We start from the raw sequence: 19,405 nt of genomic DNA on the forward strand, positions 1-19,405 counted from the left end.
GCCTCGAGAGGCGCATGCGCGGCCGGGCTGCGCAGTCCTGCCTCCGGGTCAAGTCTGAGGCAGTTTAGGCTGTACTGAGGCTTTGGTTTTGCCAAGACTGGTATCATACAGGTGACCCCTTCGGTAAGGCACGGATATACTTCTTTGCTGTAGGATTTTCAGCTGCAGTCCGAAAACTCAGGACTGCTTTTGATTTGGAGAAATATTGGTGTTATGATGTTTAAAATTTAACATATAATAACCATATTTTACCTTCTCCTGTGAGACTTACACAGGATATTTGTAGCATTTTATATACAGGATAAGACAGCCATGTAATGATAACTCTTCGTGTAGTTTATAAAAATAGTTTGCTTAGGAAAATCTGATTGAAAGAGGCACCATTTCATACCTATTAAGGTGGCCTTTTTTTTTAAATTTTTGAATTTAATTTAATTTATTTTTTATACCGCAGGGTCTTATTAGTTATCTATTTTATACATATTAGTGGATTTATGTCAATCCCAGTCTCCCAATTCATCCCCTCCTGCCCCACTTTCCCCCCTTGGTGTCCATAATTTGTTCTCTACCTCTGTGTCTCTATTTCTGAAGGTGGCCATTATTGAAAAAACAAAATAAGTGTTTGTGGAGAAGTTGGAACACTTGTAGATTGCTGAGGGGAATATAAAATGGTGCAGCAGCTGTGGACAAGTTTGGCGGTTCCTTAAAAAGTTAAACAGAATTACCATATGATTTAGCAATGCTTCTTCTAGGTATACATACAAAATAAATGGAAGCACAGCCTCAGACACTTGCACACCAATGTTGGTAGCAGCATTATTCACAATAGCTAAAAGGTGGAAACAACCGAAGTGTCCATGGATGGGTGGATGGAAAAGAAAATGTGGTATACACATACAATGGAATATTATTCAGCCTTAAAAAGGAATGAAATTCTGATACATGCTACAACACAGATGAACCTTGAAAACAAACTGGACATAAAAGACAAATATTTTATGATCCCACCTATACGTGGTCTCTAGGATAGACAGATTCTTAAAGACAGAGTAGAGTAGAATAGTGGTTACCAAGGACTTTAAGCCGGGGCGGGGTGGGGGCGGGGATGATGGAAAGTTGTTGTTTAATGGGTACAGAGTTTCTGTTTGGGATGATGAAAAATTTCTGGAAATGGTGATGGTTATACAACATTGTGAATGTGCTTAATGCCACTGAAACTATACACTTAAAAATGGTTAAAGTGGTAAATTTTTTGTTATGTATATTTTATCACAGTTTTTAAAGTACCAAAAAAAAAAAAAAAAAAAAAAGGAATTGCTTTCTATATCAAGGCCTAATCATGGACATCTTTTAATACTGAGGGCTTCAGTCCCAGCAGGTGGCTCACTCCTCATGTAAAATTCAGCAAACAACCCAGTGGAACTTTAAGAGCCATTAAACACCAACCTTCCATTCATTGTAGTCTGCTCCATATTTAAGCAATTGCAACTTATCTTTTATTTGTTCAAGGTAATTATGCTACTGCCAGGTGACTGAACTGCTTATCTTCAGATGCCAAGATAAGCTCTATGCTATCAGCTATGCTGTCCGTGGGAATGGCCCTACATGCCATTAGTTAACCAGATCAAAAAGGAACTCTTGTTTTCTTTCACGAGCCTCTAGATCTTCAGCAGAGAGTACTGAGAATGAAGTCACTAAGGAGGACAGGCTGGGATGGGCTGAGCTCTGATAGCCAATTCTCAAAAATTGCTTCTAGATTAGGATTGACATATATACGCTACCATGTGTAAAATAGGTAGCTAGTGGGAATCTGCTGTAAAGCACAGGAAGCTCAGCTTGGTGTTCTGTGATGACCTAGATGGGTGGGATGGGGGGGTGGGCTGGGAGGGAGGTCTAAGAGGGAGGGGATATATGTATACATATCGGTGATTCACTTCATTGTATAGCAGAAACTAACACAACATTGTAAAGCAGCTATACTCCAAGTAAAAAAAAAAAATTACTTCTGTCTCTAGATCTGCCTTCCCCACTTGAATTCTCGATAACTTTCAAGAGCCAGGTGAGAAGAGGGCAGTGCTATAGGAGGAGTGACCACTGGAGATATGCCAGGTAAGGCTTTGAGTTCTACTCTTAGAACTCCATTTACTTCCAGAAAAACTTTTCTGTGCACTACCCCATGCTTTTGAAATGGCAAAAAAATCAGAAACATAATTATTATGATTATTATTGCTAATAATAGTAAAATAATAATAGTAAAAAACAGTAAAACATTGGGACTTAACTAGGTATCATAAGTAAATTCCCATAAAACTGAGACAGGCTGGAACCTGGGACCCTTTGCTGCAGTACTTGCACCTGGACAGACGTCTCCTACAAAATACAAAGAAACTATAAGGGACTAAAAATAACTGCATGCATGTGCAGTTGGGGCAAATAATGAACAAGATACAAAAAGACCAAAAACCCGATTGCCACTTCTGAAGAGCCAGGAGCAAAATCAGGGGACTGCACATGCCCCCTGCACACAGCACCACCAAAGGGGTAGGCAAACCATCTAAGGCACCCCTCCGGCCTGACCCTTGGACACATCCCTCCCCTCACCCCATATAAGGAACTAGCTCTCCCCCACCTCCAGGGAGCAAGCAGGGGCACCTGTTGCTTGTTCTTGCTCCCTGCGGCTGCAGCAGGGACCCCAGTAAAGCCTTGCCTGAATTTCTTGTCTGGTCTCTTATCAATTCCTATTGATTAAGGAGGCCAAGAACCCTGGTCGGTAAGAAAACTGTGCACTATTACTATCTGTTTTTACCAATGAGGCTCAGAGGGGTAAAGAACTTGGCACAAGCTCATACTGCCAGTCATTTGTAGAGCCTTGATTTGTATATTGGTTCTATCTGACGCCAAAGTCCAGTCACACACATTTACACAGTAGCTCACAAAAATTAGGGTATGTTCCAACTATTCTATTTTAGGGAAAAAAAATGCTTCTGGGATTTAGATTGTAGCCCTTTAGAGTCTCTATGGATTAGGAGTTCTGTGTTTCTTCAGATTATCCCCAAGTCTCCTGGTTTTAATTCCTGGTTTGCTCCTCCACCTTGAATGAGCACCAGTTCACCTTGAATGGGCATCACTTTGAGCGGGTAGATAAGCAGTACCTGAATGCTGGGATTCTGAGTTTCACCTAGAACTTGAGCCTTCCCACATTCAGGATCATTATTGGAATAAGCCAGAGTCTTATAAACCTAATCACAATACTCTTTTATTTCCAGTGATTTCAATGCTTAGCTATTGTTGCTATTTCTTTCATCTTTATTCATAGAACAAACAGAAGGTTTTAGATTACTGTATTTAGAAATGCCAGCTGGTAGGCAAACTATTGAACAAAAATGTTTTGTTCCTTTCATGTAACTTTGTTTTGTAACCTTCATGCATTACTTTGCAATGTAATTAAGTCCCAGGATGGTTGTTTGCTTCTTTTCCGGTGGATCTTTTGCCCTTTTGAACTTGGGGGAAGAGTTATCCCTGGAAGATTTTTCTTCATACATTCTTTTACTCTTTGTGTATCTCTTAATTTTTTTGTTTTTTACTCGTTTCCTTTCAGCCAATCCATATGCCCCTTATTGATGCACTCCCTTTTGGTAACTTCAGTGTTTAACCTCAGAAAAACAAGTAAATAAAATAAAAGCAACAAACAAACAAAAACAAAAACCCTCCCTTTTTGTAGTGTTTCAATACCTATTGGGATCTAAAGATAAATGGTAAGGTGAGAGTTGAGTTTGCTGTGACACTGTGTGTTTAGAAATCCTTTAGGACACACTTATTGGCTTCAGAAAGATGATTGTAAGATAAGCCATTTAGAGTAGTATATTTGGTACTTTCAAATGATCACAGTTAATTGGAATCACTTTAGTCATCAGACAATACACAGTTTGTGCATTTGTTGTTTTCCTCATTCTTGAGCATCAAATCTTACCCTCTTTGAGTTGGTGGGTTTTTATCTGTTGCATTATGCAAAGAGAGAAACACATATACATTAACAGTACGTACACATTGGACAAAATATCTCAGCGTTAGGTAATACTTAAAATTTTATAAACTAACAAAGTAAGTTCCTTTATACTTTCCCCTTATCCATTTATGAAAGAAAAATTAGAAAATACTTAAAGGTCCTGAATTCTTATTAAACAATAAGAATGAACTTTTTAGAAATGAATGGCTATATGAGATTATAAACTTTAGCATAGCCATTTCCTCAGTTCTAGGGACCTTAAGTTTTTTCAGTTCAGTCCTGCTAAATACAGATGTGGGGAATCCTCCTTTTTTAAACCGCTACTCCTACTAGATATGCATGGCAGACATAGGGCCATTTCACAGCAGATGGGTCACCTGGGGTATTGTGAGCTAGGCTGAGGCAGCATGGGGGGATGCCACATGAGTTACTCAGATACGGACTAAATACAATCTTGGAGCATGGGCCCTTGTCACTCCTGCTGGACTGTAGCAGAGTGATTCACACCAAAGCAGTGTACAGGACTTGCTTGAGGACGGTGGAAGTTTCTGCCTCAGACATAGGCTGGGTGGTCAGTGTATGTGACTGGAAACTGCAACAATGTTGTTTGCCTTGTGACATGACTCTTCTTTAGGAAAGGGATCACCTCCCTTTTGAGCACTTCCCATGACCAGTTCTCATATTCCTAAGCTATTGATACTTTCTGGAAACGCTTCCTAGTCAACTTCCTCTATGTCCTCACATCCCTCATGAGAATCCCTCCATTGATCTTCGGAATATCTAGAATCCATTCTTTGCTCTTCTATAACAGATCTTGATGGCTCTTCAAATTCAGAGCAAGAGGTATTAGCAACGCCTAACCAGATCTTGTTCCCTTGAGGGCAGGGAAGTCTCAATCTTCAAACCATCCCATAGGCTGAGGGGAAGATGATGCATTCCATACACATATTTAAAAAAAAAAAAGAAAAACAAAGCAAAAAGAGTAATTTCCCTTTTAATACAGTCTGAATATCTATGTCCTGCTACGTTCGTTTAAGAGCAGATGAAATATATATGTAATCATAATAGCATAATGGCATAATAGCACGCAGTGATCAGAATATTGAAATGATGTTCCAGCTTCAGGAGTAACAAGCTATGCAACATTAAACAGACCATTAGTCTCTTTGAACCAGTTTATCCAACTGTGAAATCAGGGAGTAGGGCTTGATAAGCTCTCAAGTTCTATGATTCTAAGATCATGAAGGAGTTTAAATTTGTGACACATGCCACTTTTATAAGTATATCTCTGATATTTAATTATGCTCGGCTCAAAACTCTTAATTGTATTGCACAAACTTTTATTTAGTAGTGTCAGAAATATCAGCAAATATAATTCTTCTCCTTTCTTGTGTGGCTGATTTTAGTACCTTTACTCTCTCTTTCTACTCTCTTCCTGATGGTTTCTAAAAGCCAGGAAAAAAAGAATTAAAAAAGATCTTTTAAGAAGACAATCAGATCATATGAATCAATCTTTGCAATTTAGAAAGTAAGTGCAATTTATTCCGAAGTGGACTATTTTCTGCCTATCTATCTATCTGTCTGTATTATTGACCAATGGAAAATATTTTACGTAAAGGTATGACAATGGATTTTCTATTGTCATCTCTGTATTTCATTAAGAAAATACAGAAACTGTAAATTCTCCTTAATTCATATTCTAAAGGCAAATACCATTCCTTTGTCTAATTATACTTTCAGAGAATTTTTTATAAAATGCTGGCAAAATGTAAGTCTTTAGGAGAAAATTTTCCTTGTATAGGTTAAAAATGGATGCGAGCGAATATATGCAAAATAACTGAAAGCAGGGTCTTGAAGAGATATTTGCACTCCTATGTTTGTAGCAGTACTATTCAAAATAGTCAAGAGATGGAAGCAGCCCAAACGTCCATCAAGAGATGAGTGGATAGAGTGAGGTATATGATACAGTGGAATATTATTCAGCCTTAAAAAGGAAGGAAATCCTGTCACATGCTACAGCATGAGGGAAACTTGAGGACATTATGGTGAGTGAAATAAGCCATTCACAAGAGGACACATACTGTATGATTCCACCTATACGAGGTGTCTAGAGTAGTCAAATTCATAGAAACAGAAAGTAGGATGGTGGTTACCAGGGGCTGAGGCAGGAGGGAAAAGAAGAGTTGCTGTTTAATGAGTATAGGATTTCAGATAGAGCTTCAGATTTAAAAGATGAGAAAGTTCTGGAGATCTGTTTCACAACAATGTGACTAAGCACTTCTGAACTGTACACTTAAAAATGGTTAAGATGATAAATTCCATGTTATGTGCTACTATCACAATAGATAAATAGATGCAAGGGACAAAACAGGAGTTTAAGGCAGTGATAATTCAGAACGTTAATTTGGCACTCATTACATATTTTCATTTGTATACATTTGTTTCATTTGCCTTCACAGAGCTTAAGAGAATAAAATAATGTAAGTGAAAAGAAATGTTTTTATTAAACAGTGTTGAAAATCTACAAACCCACACACAATTCCCACCTGGTTTGGACAAAATTGTCAGTGTTGTATGGTGGAAGGTGCAGTGGCTTTGAGGTATGAAACCTAAGTTTAAATACTTCTCCTGCTATTCCTGTAATCTACTAAACTGTAGTTTCCTTAAGTGCAAGACCTATTTTACTTGCAGGACCTATTTTACGTATTCTTGTATCTTCCTGAGATGCCTAGAATGGAATCGTAAATATTACTTGTTGGAATTGAATTATGCTTTTAATTGAGTTATATTTTGAAGGAAAAGCATGAAGGAAGAGTGAAACTCTACACCCCTTCAGACAGCTACCTGTCATTGGTCGTGTTGGCAGTAGCCAGGAAGAGCCAGAGAGGTGGACAGGCCAAAACTTGGAGAAAACCAGACAAGGGCAGAGCCAGGATCACAATATTAGGACCGGTTCTGGCTTCACTTGGGAAGCACAATTTTTTGAAAATCAGAGAGCGCATTGTCAAGAGATCGTGTAGTGGGAATAAAACAAAACTAGGACGTAACCCTGAATGAGAAGAAGAAATAGGTCATAAGAGCAAGGAGTGAGCCATAATCCAGGAAGGCTGGTTGCTTAAAATGTGGCATATGTGATTGGAGCACACAGGTCAGCCAACCACGAAGATAAGATTTTGTCCTGTGACAAGTCTATTAAATTGTTGGTGGTGTTGGGCAGGGGCTGGTCATGGTCTCCTTAAGATTCAGCTTAAAGTTATGGGCCATTTCAAGTGAAAGGGAGACACACACACACACACACACACACACCCCAGTGCACTTTGGGGGTTTTCTGAATCCACCAAAGGACTTCCTAGAAATATAGGGACCTCAGGTGTGACTACCTTGCTCTGTAGTTTTATAGTTTTGAAAGCAACAACATATAAGATGAATGGTGACAACATCATTCTGATTCCCAGCAAGCAAAGCTTATGAGAAGCCCCGAGCTTGATATCTTCAGCTAAACCAAAGCAGCACTCTCCACCTGGTGCTAGCGACCGTATCATCCAGCTTAATTGGTAGGAGAAAAATAATTAACTTCTGTAGAGTTCGTCTCCAGAATTTTTCTGTTATATATGCCCTATCGCTAAAAAGTTTTTAGCACATCTCTTGTTTATGTATATTTATTTACTTACAAGTTATGTGAATGCATTATTGAGTAATACATTCTATGTACACAAAACATAAATAAAAGTAGAAATTTAAAAGCTTGGGATAAAAATAAGATGTAAACAGGTTTTAATATCTTCTTTCCACATTCCAAAGGACTGTCTTGTACACTCTTGGGGTCAAGTCACCCTACTTAGAAAACGCTTTTCCTGAAGATCATACTTGCAGATCTGAGCATGGCAAGAACAAGGAAATGAGGTCATTTTTATGGGAGTGCCTCACTTTAAGAAAGCATGATATACATCTCGAAGTCTATATATACAAGACAAATTAAATATGGCATAATTTATATTTCAGTGAGTATCTATTTCGTTGACCTTTCTGAAGGCAGATTGGATTTTTTCCATCTTTGCAGTCCCAGTGCCTAGACAATAAAAGGATTCTTCACAGTCCTTTTTTTGGGTGCTTTTACATCAGATGTAAATGTTGATTTTACAAAGCAATTTTCAAAACACTCTTCAGGAACATACCTCTTTATTTTTCCTGTTTATTTCTGGAGACAGCCAATCTGTTCTACTCTTTTCATGATGTTGAACAGCAAGAGTTCTCCCAATGTGCTGTGCCACCCTGGGCCCCTTTGCCTTTGCCCTTGCCCATTCTGATCTCTCAGCCAGGCATAGCTCTCCCCTCCTTTACTAACCTATTCATTCTTCAAATCTCAAATCTATCTTCTCCTCCTTTGTCTAGTCTTTACTGAGCCCAAATGCCCCTCTTACCTGTTCCTCCAGCACGCATGGCCATTACAAACACTGCATATGCACATTTGACCGTTTACTTTTCTGTCTTTCCCACTTCCCACTCCCCTACTCTGGCCCTAAAAAACAATACCAACAAAAGTAAAGAGCTTCCATTTAATGTTGCCACCATGCTACAAACTTTACAATGATTCTGTCACTTGAAGGCAGGCTGCAGGTGTGTATTTGTGTGTGTGCGCGCACATGTGTGGAGAAAGAATTGTCATTTACTTTTTTCTCCCATACTCCCCACTAGTTTATATTTACGCGGTTGTTATAGAATGTGTAATAGCCAAAGGACGTTCAAAAAATATCATTCACTACATCTGTGTCAATAGTAAAAGTACAAGAGAGAAATAAACAATCTATTCAATAATTTACATTTTTAAAAAACTCACTAAACATTAGCTTTTGGAAATTCCATTGGCAAAAAACTCAACTTCTTGCTTCAATTTGTACCAGTGATGGTCTTTGAAAAACTGTTTATCCGAGTAGTTTATTTCTTTCTTCTAACAATTTGTATGTTCTTCTTACCAGCATTGAAGTCTAAATGGAAAAACATTAACAATATTTTGTTTATGAAGACAAGTGGGTTGACTCTAATAAAAATATTGATTCATGTCTTGCGTCTCAGTGAGAAATGCCACCCACGAAGTCTGCTGGCACTTGCTTCCAATAGTATAATTTAACGAAAGCCAGAAAAAGTACATACCTTCACTTGCAAAAGTGTGAATTATTTATTTGTCTTAACAAAAAAATAGAAAGTGCATCAGTGTTCAATGTTAGCTGAAAACAATTTAAAAGCAGATTTTTATCTAGACTATGTAATAAGACATCAAAAGGGCTTGTCATATCCTAACATAGACTGTAAGAATGTACATCCCTTTCTATAGAGCATAAGCACAAAATTTAGTCTTAAAAAAGTTTAAAACATTAAAAGATAAATAATAACCAGCTTTCATTAAGTTAGTTTATTTTTTGTTTTAAAAAAAGGAAGATTCACATATGTTATATAGATTTAAATCTTCCTCTTTCCCACAAAAAGTATCCCATTTATGCAGGTTTTTTACATTGTGCAGGTGGAGTTAATAGACAAAAAAGTGTGCTTAATGGTTATTAAAATCATCACATATACTAACAATTCCCATCACTTGCCTCTCTTGTCAGAGAATAGTTCTGTTCAGTCACGTGGTTAACATCTGGAAACCACTTGGGGTAATAGCTACCACCAATTTGTTGCTTATTCAGGGAGAACATACTAGAATGGGAGTAGAGAAGGTAAATTCCATGTTTTCTTCAATACACGCACACACAGACTCAAGTCTCATCATTGTCTTTAAGCCATTCATTAGACCAATGAAAAGGTTGAACTATCAATAAATATGTTCCTTGTCTTAAAACAAACTTCCAGAAAACATAAAAATGCACTGCAAATGAAATCTCTTGATTATTTCATTTTGACCCATGGCTCTGGTCATAAACACAAGGTACATGGAGGTTTTCCTACAAGTTGTGCATTGTGGAAAGCACCAAGTTTCCCTCGTCGCATCATTCAGGGGCTTGTTCATTTCTGAGTAAGGAAAAGAAGAGAAGAAAAATAGAACATGCGGTATTAAAAGTTCAGTCAGACTCTTTGTACTCAACAGCAACCATTTCTTAACTGTGTTCCACGCATCTCTAAGACATTTTCAATAGGGACAATCCAAGAAGCTTCTCTAAGGATTTCATTTAAAAGATCATATGAGTTAAAAAAAAAAAAAAAAAGGAAAAGAAAAGCACACAGATACTGTAAAGAAACAAGAAACAGCTATTTCTTTTTTTTTCCTTTTCTGTAGTGGTCCATATCACAGGTTGGAAAAAAAGGTTGTTCTTTATATTCAAAGGTTATGCTAATCATGCCAATTATTTTGGGATCTGAAGCTTAATATGAAGTCCTTTGAAGAGTGAACTTTAATTTGTGGCTATGGCTGTTGTTCTCCGAGATTGTCACTGTTTATAATTATTTCCTTTCTTGACCTGTGGTTGACTAAATCCTTTCCTCAAAAGATGTCACCACATGCCACATGGCTGTAGTCCAAGCTGTTCTTCTGAAGTGTCTTGCCCACCTCCCACACTGTTTGAAAAGAGTGCTTTATTGCACCCCTAAGAGTGTTTTTGTCATGCCTCGCTGTTTTGCTGTTGATTTACTTAAGCTCACTTAAGCCTTTTGGTTATTTTGTGCCTAGTCCAGTGAAGTTGTATTGTGATGGTCATCATTTGAATTCGAGCGGAGGAAAAGAATCTCATAGTAAGGGATATAAAATCAGTGATTTCTCACATATCCATATGTCTCATGTTAATTTAAAGTTTTCTGGTGTTCACCACTTCCCCAATGTGAACATTCCGAGTCTTAGAATAACATATATGTAGATATTCACACCTATCTATCTATTTAAAATAATCCTCTCTTCTGGAGTGAAATTACTTAGCCAAGTTAGACAAAATGTCAATAGCACTGGTAGATTGCCAGCTGTATCCGGTGCACTAAAACAAAGATAACTGACAAATCTATATTCTTAAAGAACTCATGGTTCCTCTCTATAGCTCAGAGTATAAAGCAGGGTGATGAGAAAAAAAATACATTTTAAAGCCATCTGCTTAATAGTTAGAACCTACTACAATGAACCAAAATCCTTCTTGTTTTTACCAATTTCAGCGTATGTAATGGTAAACTGAGTAGTAACTCAGTAGTAGTAACACTGAGGTTAATAATAGTGATGGGGGGAATAGATTTGTTCCTGGAAACCATCTGCCATTTGCAGAATTTGCATTTGTTTGTGAGGAAAATACTCCAGTGATGCATTTTATTAAATTATGGAACATAAAAATGGTAATATGTCTCTGCTCATGTAACTGTAGTCTTCGGTTGTGTCCTATAAAATATATTCAAATACTTTGGGGAATTTGGGAAAAGTCACTTTTCAGTGGCTTCTTCATGTAATTCCACATTTTAAAAACTGTAATCAGAGTTCCCTGATTTCTCCTATCACTTCTTGATTGGCACATGATTTAGACTGCCTAAATGGTATTTCTCCCAAATATTAGGCATGGTTTTTAGATTTCTCAATTAGTATTTATGTTTTTGTCTTTATTTACTACTGCAATAAGTGTTATCTGATGCTATGAGTATTAGATTCTGTTTTGTTTGACTCCATTGAGGACATTTATTCAACCAAATGACAGACTATTCAAAATGCACCATGCTAAATACTGTTGGTGAATGAAAGATACATCAGACTTTGGTCCTACCCTTAGGAGTTTACATTTTGTAGGGAGACAAGAGGTATACATATCTATGATGTAAGATACATACTAGTAACTTCTATAAGAAGGTTACAGATACAATTTTAATAAGTTCGGAGGAAAGAGAATATATTTCTAGCTATGGAAAATCAGGGAAGGCATGTATAGAATAGACAATCACAGTTCTTTAAATATAATCAGAAATTCCCAGCCACTGGACCCTAACAACACCTAGAAGCCTTAGGAGAGGGTTGTGAGCTGCTCTGTCTCCTCTCTTCACTGAAGTTCAGTGTTTCTCTGTGGGGAAGGAATGTACCCTAACAGTGTACGCTCTTGGCTCTCTTTCCTTGCTTACGTTGTTCTGGCTCCATCAGGTTGATTCCTAGCCCCTGAATGAAGGGATTTCTCCTCATGATAAGTTTGGGCCATCTTGCTATAATGGTGAAATTCTCATGACTTGGTAGGCCTATGTGACTTGGACATGGTAAACCTGCACTAGGTGTTTGCAGATTGAGTGCTGAATGAATGGTGAGTAAGTGAGAATGAGTGAATGGCCATCAGATAGGAAACATAGCAACCCAAGAAAATCAGCTGGATCCTGATTTCAGTATTGAATGTAAATTACATGAGAGCACTTAGCCTCACTCTGAATTCTGTTGTAGTTGTTCGATAAATGTTTGTTGAGCATGGTATTCCTCAAAATCTTCAAAGTGTGCCTTCATAGTACAGTATTTATATTGTTAGGGAAAGCTCAGTCTCCTTGTAAAAGGTATAATCCTGTTTCACTACTGGATAAATAGATCATTAGGCAGTGTTTCCAACAGCTTTTCTGGAAATGACTGCTTTGAGGTTCAGAAAGGAACAAAAAGTGATTAGATTTTATAAATGTTATGCCACTTCTTATTACATATAGTATTCAATAAAAAGAAAATCCCACAAGACCCGTTTGTCCCACGAGTCTAATACCATAAAGTTTCATTCTTACAGCATCTACATTTTGGCATTTGTTTGTCAAAGATGGGGTTGAGGTAAAAGTATTATTTTCGCCAGTTTATGTGATGGCATAAAGCAGCATTTTTCATTTTTCAACACTTATTAGCTCAGCTCCCCAGCTGTGTAGCACCACGCCCTGGTATGAAATTGAGAGGGAGAACTCTGACAAGTTTATATTGGCCTAAATTTATAACTTTTCTTTTGGATGGGGGAAGGGTTGTGTTTTTTTTTAAAGGTTACGATAATTGTGTGATTTTTGTATCACAGAACTTCTATAACATGGAATAATAGCTTATGAAAATGATTATATCATGTTTGGCTCTCCTAAACAAATATTAACAGCTATGTAATTAGAGAAAAAGTGAAGCAGGAAGTTAATTAATTAGTTGATGAACTGATTGACCCATTTAATCTAGGTGTTTTTATATGCTGCAAAATATATGTAGCCCAGTGCCTTGCATGACAAATATGCTAAAAATTGGGAGCCAGTAGTGAAAAATATGTTCAGACTCTACTTAAATAGTTGGATTTTGCTGTAATTATTTGTATAATCACTTCAAATCTTTATTTCCCTTATTTTCTGGAGCAAAATTTCAAAAGAAAAACTTGAAATTGATTTCACAGAAGGTTTGGTATGGCCAGCAGGAAACGGGTTAAAACAATTACTGTAGCATGATGTAGCACATTAAAATGAAATGATTGACGGCAAGCTAAAAATTTTAAGATAAACAAACTTAATCCTTGGCTTTTTCTTTCCTGCTCTCACACACACCCTAACACGTGACGAGTAAGGGGGAGATTCTTAAAGCATTTTTAAGATCCGTCTTGAGTGAGACAGTACAAGTAAACTCAGATAAAGCTTTTTATATTTATGTTGTGTGAAAGGCTTCAAAATCAACATAAAATCAGGCTTTCAGTCTTCTGTGAAGTAATGCTTTACATTGGGAGGTAGAGTAGAAGAACCTTTACAAATCCTATACAAGGCTTGAAAAATATGCTTAAATTCTCCCAGCCACAGCTGTTGGTGGTGGGGACAGGGAGATTCATGCATCAAGACTTGGTTAATGCCCAGGCTGGCACTGAGAGCAAATAAGCACCTTCATGTGTAGTCAGAGTAAACCGGAAGTAGCTTTAATTGGCGTCATAGCTTTGTTTGCACATGTAAAATGCAAAATAACAATAGGAAATCTTCTAAAATAATCTAAAAAATCCAGAGCCATCTTCAATTAGGTGAGTCCTTTTGATCCTAATCATAACCTTATTCTAGATGGAAAGCCAGGACACTGGGCATTTCAATTTCAGCAAGTACTTATAAAAGTGACATTAATTTTTATGCCAAGTGGAAAGACTATTCTATAGAAATAAATGAGACATCTTTAAGAAAGGTCACTGAAGCCCACATTCCATCATTTAACCATGGTTTCCTTGAAGTACAAGGACACTGCAACAGCAGGCAAATGAAGATGGGATGTCACCACTGACATGGAGAAACCCATTTTGGAGCAGAGCGAACTGCATCTGGAAAGAGGAAGAAATGGTTTCACAGATGTCACCTGGTACTTTGAGCAACAGAAGAAAATAGGAAGCATCTCTCAAGTAAAAACCACATGGGCCAAAGTTATACACTGGTCTTCTCAACCAGCCTTTATGTGTAGACCATATTTTACCTTGGGAAGACACAAAGGACAAGCTAGCTTTTAGAAACATATCTCAGATCTGAGTTGATTCTTCTTTTTAAATAAAGGAGTGACATGGTCATGTATGTAACAAGCTAGCTCTGGCAACAGAGAAATAACTTAAGGGACAATATATTGGGTAGATTGAAAGAGGCTATGGGGAGGGACTCATTAGAAGTCTTTTTCAACAGACGAGAGAGAGACAAGGATTACCTGAATTTAGGTAGTGGTTTTCAGGATGGAGGTGAGGGCAGATTGGGAAGTTGGAATGGGTTAGGACTGGGTTACCCACTGGACTTGGAGATGAAAGAAAAAGTCTAAAATGACTGTCTCCAAGTGTTCTGGTGAAGTTATTAACAAAGGTAAAGAATATAGAAGAAGGAGCAAGTATAGAGTAAAGATAGTGAGTTCGGCTTTTCCCAGGTTATTTGAGGTGTCAGCAGAAGTTGGTGACTGTTGGAAATAGGGGTCTAAAGCTTAGATTGAGGGTGGAAGTAAATTTTGGGAGTCATCAGTATCTAGGAATCAGATAAAACCATAGGAATTGAAGAAATCACTTTTAGAGAAAATTAGTAGTAGGAGGGAAGAGAAACTAAGAATAATTTTTCTTTAAAAGACCCACATTTAAAGGCTAGGCCAAAGAAGAGAAATCAGTGAAAACCTCTCAGGAGGAATCATGAAGGTAGAAGGAAATATGGAGGAATGTCATGAAAGCAAAGACGACAATTATTTTGAGACAGTTATTTAGGTAAATACCCGTGGGTGCTATATGAGAATGAAATGAGGCCATTGGATTTGGTAGGTAGGAGGGAGGTGACCAGCAACGGTTTTTTCTTCAGTTTTATTGAGATAGAGTTGACATACAGCGCTGTATAAGTTTAAGGTGTACAGAATAATGACATATATATTGTAAAATGATTACCACAATAAGTTTAGTTAACATATATCATCCCATAGAGATACAGAAAAAAATTTTTTTTTCCTTGCGGTGAGAACTTTTAGGATTTAACTCCCTTTGCAACTTTCAAATATACCACACGGCAATGTTAACTATAGTCATCATGTTGTATATTACATCCCCAGTACTCATTTATCTTATAACTGGAACTTGGTAACCACAAATCTGATCTCTTTTTCTATGAGTTTGTTTGTTTTTAGATTCCACATACAAGAGGGGTTATACAGTGTTTGTCTTTCTCTGTCTGACTTACTTCACTTAGCGTCATGCCTTGAAAGTCCATCCACGTTGTCTCAAATGGCAGACTTTCCTTCTTTTTTGTGGTTGAATAGTATTCTAATGTACGTATGTACATTTTGGAGAGCATTTTCTGTAGAGCAGTGGGGCTAGGCATCCAGTTGCTGTGACTCAGTTTGGGAATCTGGAGTAAAAAAGTGAGCACAGCAAGTGCAGCCTTTAAAAAGTTTACTTGTAAAGTCAAGAAGGAGACAGAGCTGAGAAAAGGGGTATTTGAAAATATGGCGGTGATTTGAGCATATTATAAATTGACAAGAGAATCCAGGAGAGGGAGAACTGGAACAATGGCTTGAACAAGAACTCAGAGAAGACGGAAGGGGAAGGAAGCGAGAGGCTGGCAGAGTAGGGATGCTCTTCCTCTAAGACTAGAAAAGAATATAGGCAAATCTGAGTGTGGGGATAGTGAAGCCGGGCACGACTGTACATAGTAATGGACATTGTCTAGGAATGAAAGGAATAGGAAAAAGATTAAGGACTTAAGAAAATCTATAAAGGCTTAAAGGAAAAGGAAGCTGGGTAAGATTGGGGAAGAATTGTTAAGTAGCCATAAATCCATATAGAAAATTTAAAGGAGCTAGTCTATGTCATCATCAAATTTGTACCAGTAGGTACTGAAAAGACACTGAAGAAATGAACAATTTAATGATCTTGTATTGGAGTTGGCAAGGCAGAGGGTCAAGGTGAGATGGGACTATTGACTGAATTGATGAGAATGTAATAATGTATAAGGTAAGTGGGGACAGCATTAAGCTAAGAAAGGGCAGGTAGACCAGAAAAATAATGAGAGGATAAAGCCTGCAGGTCCCCAACGAGGTCTCTGAGCCAATTTCATGAGAATGAGGGACTGAGAGAGATGGAAGGACAGGAAGCTACATATAATAAAGGACCTTGAGAGTTAATTATTTCAGAGGTGGAGTATTACTGTGTAGAGCATAGTAGTGTGAGAAGACTCCCTGAAGAAGTAGACTGAGCAGGATCTTCAAGAATGGGTCGGGTTTAAATGGTGGGGAAGAGGGCGGACATTCTGTGCCCAACATTAAAGAAGAACTGGGGACAGGGTGAAAGAGTCATCATGAGGCCTAGAGAATGGGGAGGTCCAGCTGGAAAGGAAGCAGTGGGAACACCGCTGTCCTGTAGTTTACAAGAACAAGGCAGATCGACAGATAAATTGAATTACATTATCGTGGGGTTTGAAAACCCATTATGGGATTAGCACTTAATCTAGTGGACAATTGGGAACCATAACAAAATATTGAGACGGGGAATGTCATGAAGAGAGTGATGTTTTAGGCACATTTAGCTCGATGGAGACTGTGGAAGGGATTCCAGAGGGGAGGAGTGCATGCCCAAGAGTGTCCTCGAGAAAGCTCAGGTGATAGGAGCTGGAACCATGACATGAATGGAGGCAGCTTCTGTTAAGAGGTGAAAGGAGGGAATTCCCTGGTGGTCGAGTGGATAGGACTCGGTGCTTTCACTGCCGAGGGTTTGATCCCTGGTCAGGGAATTAAGATCCCGCAAGCAGCACAGAATGGCCAAGGAAAAAAAAAAAAAAACGGTGAAAGGATTTGATGACAAATTAGATGCAGGGAACATACAGAAGGAAGAGCTGAAATGGTCCTCAAGTTCTTGGGCTAGGACACCAGAAAATAACCCTACAGCTGAGGATATGGGGAAACTGAAAAGGGGGGGCTGCGTGGGGATGGGGAGAGGCGGGCATGTGTACACAGGAGAGTTTTCCACCTGAGAAGACCCGCCCCAGTGCTTCTTGTTTGTGCTGTGAAAAAATAAGGTTCTTATGAAGCCACCAAATGTCAAAGGCTTGTAAACATAGTTATCATCATGTTATTTGCTTTATTAAAACTGACGTGTGACAGAGCAGTGCACTGTTGAGAGACGGCAGTAGCAAGCATCAGCCTGGCATGAAGGAGTCAGAAGTTGGGTGGCTCCTTTCGTCACTTGGAGCAAAGACTTCTGGTGAACAGGCTCTGTTAATAGTGGCTGTGTTCCAATTAAAAAACCTTTAAGGGAGGATTATATGAAAAAGACTGTTTAATCACACCTTGAGTTTTTTCAGTCACAGCTGCACATGGGTAGCGGGCACCATGCTGGGAGCACTACCTTTGAGTGAAAAGCATAAAAATTTTTACAGGCTTTTTTTTTTCCTCCGAAGTTAAAATTTAGGGTCTCTTCTATGTTACACTTTGGATAATAATCTAGGACAAAATAGTCAAAAGTGCGTAAATGAGCCCAGTTAAAATAAGTTATATAAAATCATCTTTGATGGTCCCTAGTTATTTAGGTTATGGAAAAATGTGGATTAATGAATATTTTAAATAAACTTTACTATATAATAGGTTTAAAACTGGGCTAGATAGATCAATAGTAACCAAGAGTAATGAAAATATTTCTGGAAGTGGTTGTTTGATGGCAGAAATATGACAGTATTTTCTTATATTTTTGGAATTCATTTTTTTCTAAAACATTTCCTTTAAGCTTTTTTTAATAGGCTGTGTCTTTTAATAACATGCTATTTTGTAATTGCATGGAAGTATGCTACACAAGAGAAAAAAGTCCCCCAACTATAAGTAGATTTTGTTCTCATTATTGGACCATCAAAAGTGAAAATAAATGTTGCCAGTAATGACTTCTGTTTTCTCCATGTAGAGTGTGATTAATAGAATCTTCTCCCCACATAGAGTGTGATTTACAGAATTTTTAATTTAGTTCTAGAGTCAAAATCTCTGATTCTTCAGTGAATTCTAAACCCATTGAAAGACCTTTTCTAATTCTTTATAGAATAAGCAAATAAGTGGTGTATTAGTTCCCTAGGGCCATTGTAAGAAATTACCACAAACGGAATTGCTTAAAAAGGCAGAAGTTTTTTCTCTCACAGTTCTGAAGACCTGAAGTCTGAAATCAGAGTGTCAGCAGGGTTATTCTCCCTCCTAAGGCTCTAGGGAATCATTCTTCCCTGATTCTTCCAGCATCTGGTAGCTCCTAACCATCCTTGGTGTTTCTTGGCTTGCACTGAGGCTCTTCAATCTCTGCCTCTGTCTTCACGTGGCCTTCGTTTCTGTTTCTTTGTCTCCGTGTCTAGGTGTCTTCCGTGCCCATGTCTCCCTTTCCTTTCTTTCATAAGGACCCTGGTCATTGGATTTAGTGGGTACCCGAAATCCAGGAGGATTTTATCTCAAGATCCTTAACTAGTTACATGTGTAAAGACCCTATTTCCAAGTAAAGTAATATTCTGAAATTTTGGATAGATGTTAATTTTGGGGGTTTAATATTCAATCCACTATAAGTGGTAATAATAATGTCTCAGGCTTGCACCATTTCACATCTTAAAAGTGGTCAGCCAGAGCAGCTGTAGAGGAGAAGGTCTGCTAGGATGAGAAGCCAAAAATGTGGAGGCCTCAGGATATAGCACAGGAAGTGATCTGGCAATGGAGCCATCCCTTGGGCCTTGCATGTTCCATGATAGAATTATTGGATAGACCCACAGCAAGATCTTTGACCTTGTGTTAAGTCTTCTAAGGTCTCCTGACTCTTCCATACATGGGCACATAAACAACAGCTTCTACTCTGATAGCTAAACCTAATTCACTACATACTAGACTAGACCAAAGAAGGGGAAAATAAGAGAGAGGAGCAAACTAGTCTAGCTATCTATGCAAGGCTATCATTTGTTTCTTAACAAATATTGTTGACAGCCCATTACACTTGTGTAAAATGTGTTTTCTCCTTGAGACTCAAC

The 19,405-nt window shown here is 38.0% G+C and overlaps 1 long non-coding RNA gene across 4 annotated transcripts in view; it reads left to right on the forward strand.

Moving 5' to 3' along the window:
• LOC137763060 (uncharacterized) overlaps positions 1–19,405 on the forward strand; it is a 239,240-nt gene that overhangs the window by 966 nt on the left and 218,869 nt on the right. For 3 of the 4 annotated variants that reach the window (XR_011073671.1, XR_011073674.1, XR_011073672.1), the window contains exon 2: positions 2,016–2,109. This is a non-coding gene — a long non-coding RNA (uncharacterized lncRNA). Of the gene's footprint in view, positions 1–47; positions 124–2,015; positions 2,110–19,405 lie in introns of those variants that run through there. The other variant, XR_011073673.1, reaches the window with a different exon arrangement.

Source organism: Eschrichtius robustus, chromosome 3 (assembly GCF_028021215.1).
Source record: "Eschrichtius robustus isolate mEscRob2 chromosome 3, mEscRob2.pri, whole genome shotgun sequence".
In the NCBI taxonomy this organism is placed as follows: Eukaryota; Metazoa; Chordata; class Mammalia; order Artiodactyla; family Eschrichtiidae; genus Eschrichtius; species Eschrichtius robustus.